Source organism: Eupeodes corollae, chromosome 2, assembly GCF_945859685.1.
Source record: "Eupeodes corollae chromosome 2, idEupCoro1.1, whole genome shotgun sequence".
In the NCBI taxonomy this organism is placed as follows: domain Eukaryota; kingdom Metazoa; phylum Arthropoda; class Insecta; order Diptera; family Syrphidae; genus Eupeodes; species Eupeodes corollae.
This window is the reverse complement of record NC_079148.1, coordinates 118,179,106-118,185,105: the sequence shown is the minus strand read 5'-3', so window position 1 is coordinate 118,185,105 and position 6,000 is coordinate 118,179,106. Positions and strand designations below refer to the sequence as shown.

Sequence of the window (6,000 nt, the reverse complement as noted above, 5' to 3'; positions counted from 1 at the left end):
AATACTTTCTATACAGTTGTTTAGTTTTTCATAAACGTCGTTCTTGGAGCATGAAGGTATATATGCTGGTACAATACATAAATATCCTGTTGCCTTTTTAATTTTTAAGCATAGTATTTCGATGTCTGTTGATCGAAAATCGTCAATCAGGTAACCAGCGAGAGTATCGTTGATAGCGACAAGAATTCCGCTCTTTTTTAAAAGCAACTAATTCTAATGCCTAGGTTAGGTTAGGTTAGGTTATAGTGGCTGTCCAAGATGGAAACGGACACACTTCGGCCAGTTTAATGGCCCATTGTGATACCACATGAATCTTGAGGCTTCCTCCTAAGCTCAATGGAAACAGCTTGAGTCATTTACGAAACGTGAGAGACTGATTATACCGATATGATTTAGATCGTTTAGATCGTTAAAGAAGAATTCTCCTAGGTAATTCTTGCGTTTTCGAGCTAGAGCAGGGCATGTGCAGAGAAGATGAAGAACCGTTTCTTCCTCTTCCTCGTCCATACAGCTTCTGCAAAAGTCATTTGAGAATACGCCTAGTCTCGTGGCGTGCTTTCCTATTAGACAGTGTCCGGTTATGACACCTATTATCGAGCTTATATGCGATCTGCTTACTGTACCGTTCCTGGCGAGTTCATCTGCCTTAATGTCTCTATGACCCGGCACCCAGCAAAGGTGAATATTAAACTGTTGCGCCATCTCCATTAGAGATGATCGACAGTTATGGACTGTTATAGAGTTTGTAGAGACAGAGTCCAGAGATTGGTAGCGGCCTGGCTGTCAAAGAAAAAAAAGATATCAGATGTTGATATAACGCTTTCTTTGAGCCAAGACAAGACTTCCTTAATCGCCAAAAGTTCCACCTGGAACACGCTACAATGATTGGGAAGGCGGAATGAGAGACTTAATTTCAGTCGTTCAGAGTACACACCTCCACCAACCCCTTCTTCATCCTCCAAGAATGTCCTTTCCTCCCAAAAAGATGTGGTAGGTATAGAAATCTGGAAGTTTCTGTCGAATTGTAGTTGAGGGATGGTGTAGTCTGTGTGCTTTGGAATTGATTCTAAGTACCTTAGAATTACGGAGTGGCCAATGTTGTTGTTAGTCCACTGCGACGAATCATTGAGGCGAATAGCAGAGCTTGCAGCTATTTGTTTGCTAAATATGTCAAGAGCTGTAAGGTAGACCAAGGTGTCCAGTGCCGCATACAGGGTCGTGCGAACCGATTCGCTTATACATAGGCAGGCTGACAACTCCATGATTTTCCAACTTGATGGTCAAAAAGAGACAAATAATGGCAGACATTTTAAACAAAGTACTCATAAAATGAGTGCAAGCAAGATGAAAAGATGAAATGTCAAAACTAAGTCACCTTAAAGAAATGAAATTGAAAAATGTTATCAACCATATTTTTGACAGCTTTGTTTAAATGATTGGATAATTTTTAGGTGACTTTGGTTGTCTAGAACATCTGTGCTTCTTGTTGAAAGTGTTCACTACCGAAAAAGATGGTTTTCATTCTGAAAAAAGAAAAGACATGTAATTTGGTATTTGAAAGCAGAACAACTCACACCGTTCATATATAAAAGAAATGCCGAACGGATAAAGATTTTGAACTATCAAATAAAAATGATATAGTATTTTGACGTCACGGAGTTAAATCTCACTTAATACATTTATATTTCTTACAATATTTGAATTATTTTAAGTAGTAATTATCAAATTATCAAACTGAACTTGGTTCACATTGCTGTTAAAAAAATTAATCCATCACGACTTTTTTTTGTTGGAGGCACTATACACATTTTTCTTAAAGATTTTTTTATAAATTACATTATTAATCCATCACGACCTTTTTTTTCGTTGGAGACACCACACAAATTTTTCTTAAATTACATTTGAACAAAAACATTATATATTAGAATGGTTATACTTATTCGATTGTAACAAATATAATTTTTACTTTTTACAGGAATTGAAATTTTTGGAGGGATTTTCACGTAAATGAATATATAATTAAAAATAAAAGTAGAGCGGATAAGATGTGATAACTTAAAGTGTGAAAGATGCACTCCAAAAAATAAACATGTTTGTCTTCATGTCTACATTATAGCACTGACTATTATACACATCTATAAATATCCCTTAACTTTTTAGCTTTTTAGTCTTTCTCTATCCAATAATATCATTTTGATTCAATACTTTGTATCCTCTTAAAATAAAACCATAACACATTCATTTTCGTTCTTACCTAAAAGCAGTAACTGATGTCATCGGATATTTTTCTAATAGTGTGAACACGCCATTTATTCTATTTCCACATAATCTCCAAACATAACCGCTGTGACGGGATATCTCTCCACTAAAAACAATAGATTGGCATCACCTGATGTTATTATCATATCTCGTTCTCTTTTAAACACATATATTTGCTTCCTTTCTTCCGAAACAAATCTATTCAAATAACCCATCAACAAACACTCTCGTACTCCCTCTAACACACTGCCATTATGCATCTGCTTCTTGGAAAGCCATTTTGGCATTTCAAAAAAAAATTTCATAAATTAAAAATAACTACGCAGTCCGGCTGTTCGGTACGGTGAACGTGTCGCTCTACGTTTTTTTTCTAATTTAGTCTCTCATTTTATTTCAACAAAATATTAAAATCTATTTAAATAGATATTTAAAGAAAATAGATAAGAAACAAAACCATCAAGAGTGCATTAAAAAACTGTGTGAAAATTAATCTACCTTAAATCGAAAAAAAGAAGAAAGAAGACTTTCTAAAAAAAATAATTGAAAAGAAACAAAAAGAAAATCCCCCAAGTGAACGAACAGTGGAGAGAAATCTAGTGCATGGCTGTCAAAATTTTAACCTTAAAAAAATCCACCAAATAACATAAAAACAGCCACAAGAAAAGAAATTCTCCGTGTGCACAAAAAAGCAAAATTTATTAAAAAATAAATTCAAAAAAGTGTAAAGTTATCAAATTCCTTTATTATATATTATTTTTTTATTTTAAATTTTATTTCGATACAAAAAATAAAATAAAAGCCAAATGGAAATGAATTAAAAAGAAAAGGTGAAGAAGAAGAAAATTATTTTTTTTTTTTGTGATTTATGTTTCTGTGCTTTTGCAGTGAATTTTATTTTTTGATAAAAAGAAATTGAAGTGCGTGGCAGTGGCCAGTGACACAATCATCACAATTATAAAGAAAATTACGAACAAAATAAAACAAATTAAAACTCGAAAATTCTCAAGTTTTTAGTCATTTTCTTATATATTTTATTTGTTTGTGGAAAAGCAATATTGGATAAACCAGGAGAAAAAAGTGACAGACTGAGATCGAACGAATATTGAAGAAAAAAACCGCGCTTTCCTTCTTCTTGGCATTTTCCTAAAGAAAAAAGGTAATAAAATACAAAGAAATTCGTGTTAATATAGTTTTTAATTAAAAATTCATTTTTTTTTTCTAAGTTAGGTTTGTGTTTATTATATTTGTTGGTTAATTTCTAGTTTGAGATAAAAAAAAAAACAACTGAAAAATAAGTGACCAACTGTAGCATATGTGTTGTCATTTTGTGTTCATAGTTATTCTTCTGGTTTTGAGAGAGGAGGGTTCGGAGTGAACCCACATGTTGCGGAATTTTTGATGAGTCTGTCTTATTTTTTAATCCGTTGATAGACTTGTCTGTGCATTCTATCACATTCAAGAAATTTTCAAATGAAATTTGATAGCCAAGCATAAGTTTGGGGGATATGCGATACCTAGGTCATCATCATACTTTTATTTTTCTTAACCAAGAATCTTTCTGCGCCAGGAACGATGACATATGTCATTTTTTGTTTAAATTCTCAGTCAGCAGTATTTGAGCAAACGCGCAAGTAAATTTTTGTATTCTAAAATAAAAATTACATACATATTTCCATTCTGATCGAACGAAGGAAATTAAGGAATAAACACATTAAAAGGCACATAAAACATAAAAAGCTGAATCAGAGGGTTGATCCGATAAATATATTGGCAAATAATGACAATATAGGTATTCAATGACAAAGTAAAGTAGGTAATAGGCAGAAAAGAAAGGTGGTAGGCAAAAGACAACCAAAAACACAAAATCCAATGAGAAAATCAATCAAGGGAAATTGCATGTCTATGGTACGCATGGTTTAGTTTCAATAAAAATTCTCTAGGTACTGGTTGGCGCGTTTTTCGTTTTTCATTTTTGTTTTCAATCCTACTTGTAGGGACTGACAGTTTGAGAATATGTTGCTGGTATGGTTGTTTTCCTTTTTTCAAAAAAGATGATAGGTTCCTTTAACTTTGTTTTAAGTGGATAAAATTTATCGTTGGTTGATATTTTGATATTTAATGGGTCTGCCTGGAAGATGAATTAAATTGGGAAAAACTTATTAAGCATAACAGCTATTGGTACCTAAGGAATTAAAATAAAGTGATATTCGAAGTTTTTTTTATCTAGTTAACAAGCTAGGAATTGCAGACGCTTTTTATTTATAGCTACAAATTGCAATTTTGAGTTATGTCAGCCTACCACACATTTTAATTATTTAATTAATGAAAAAAAGTCTACTCGAAAAAACGATAAAACTAAATAGTTTTTGTTCTCAATGGATTTTTATTGAGATTACTGTAAAAAGTAACTCTTGAGAAAAATTAGATAAACAAATTACTATTCATAAGCGTCTTTTGTTTTCTTTAATTTTAAGCAGATCAGAACTTGAACATGTCGAGTACCTATACTCTGAGTAGAGTTTGAACACAGCTCTCCAATTAACGATATATTTAACACTGGATGATTTAAATGTTGTTATTTTTAACTAAATTAACTTAATAACGTTAAGTTTAAAAATTCAATCATCCAATAATATTCAAAAGTAAAAGCAATGTTTATCGTTTTACTGATGTAGTGTTGAAAACATTCTCCAAGAAAACAAATAATTTAGATGTATACAGTTCCTCTTAACATTATTTATATTCATTTGAATGTACTTTAAATTTTAGGCGTAACTGTAGCTCTTCTTTTAGATATGATAAGACGTTGTAAGCGAAAGTCTCTTCAGATAAAAATAAAATTGGTGTACCAAAAGAATTTGTTCTATGACAAATGATCATTCCTTTCGTTATGTGTTTATTTATTATCAACGTTATATACAGTTGAGTTCATAAAAATAGCAGTGTTGGCCAAATTTTATAAAATTGTCAATTATTTAAATAACAAAAATTCTTACAAAAAAAATTGACATGTTAATTGCATCTAACGGTCTTTCGTTTTCATATTAGAGACTTTAGCTTAAAGTTATACTCTACTTTTCCCGGTGAACATCAATTATTTCAAACTCTCTTTTGATTTTATAATTAAAAAGGTTAAAAATTGATTTTATTTTTATTTTTTGGTAAATAAATATTTTACTATTTAAAGTTTTAAGTATTTGTAACATACTAGCATATAAAAAATTAATAAATATTAGCTCAAAAATACGGTCAAGACACTGCACCGAAAACTTATTCGAAAACTGCGTTTGGAGGGAAAAACCTACCAACATATTCAAGAGATCCTAGGCTGCTCAGTAAAAATGGTCAGTAACGCCTTAAAATGGCAAAATAAACCGAACGCTCGAGACCCAAACAGGATGACTACTGAGAGAACGAAGAGACAAATTGTTCAGTTAGCAAAACAGAACCCTTCCATAGGTTCTAGGAAAATAAGAAAAGGACATCAACTGTCTGTTAGCGCTGTCACAATACGAAGACGTCTTTTATAAGCAAAGTTACCAGCCCGAAGTCCACGCAAGGTACAATTCTTGACGAAAAGGTATGTGGCAAAGTGAATGGAGTTTGTTAAAGCATAGAGCAAAAGAGAAATGGAGGAATGTTCTGTGGAGCGGTGAAAGCAAAGTCGTCCTTTTTGGGTCCAAGGGTCGTGCAGAATATGTGAGAAGACCGCAAAATGCAGCATACGATCCACGGTATGCA

The 6,000-nt window shown here is 32.3% G+C and overlaps 1 protein-coding gene across 1 annotated transcript in view; it reads left to right on the top strand.

Moving 5' to 3' along the window:
- Positions 1–2,567: 2,567 nt before the first annotated feature.
- The window catches only part of LOC129944002 (ribosomal protein S6 kinase alpha-5), a 67,885-nt gene continuing 64,452 nt past the window's right edge, over positions 2,568–6,000 (top strand). The window contains exon 1 of the mRNA XM_056053117.1: positions 2,568–3,415. The gene's annotated coding sequence lies outside the window, so the exon portion shown is untranslated. The remainder of the gene's footprint in view (positions 3,416–6,000) is intronic.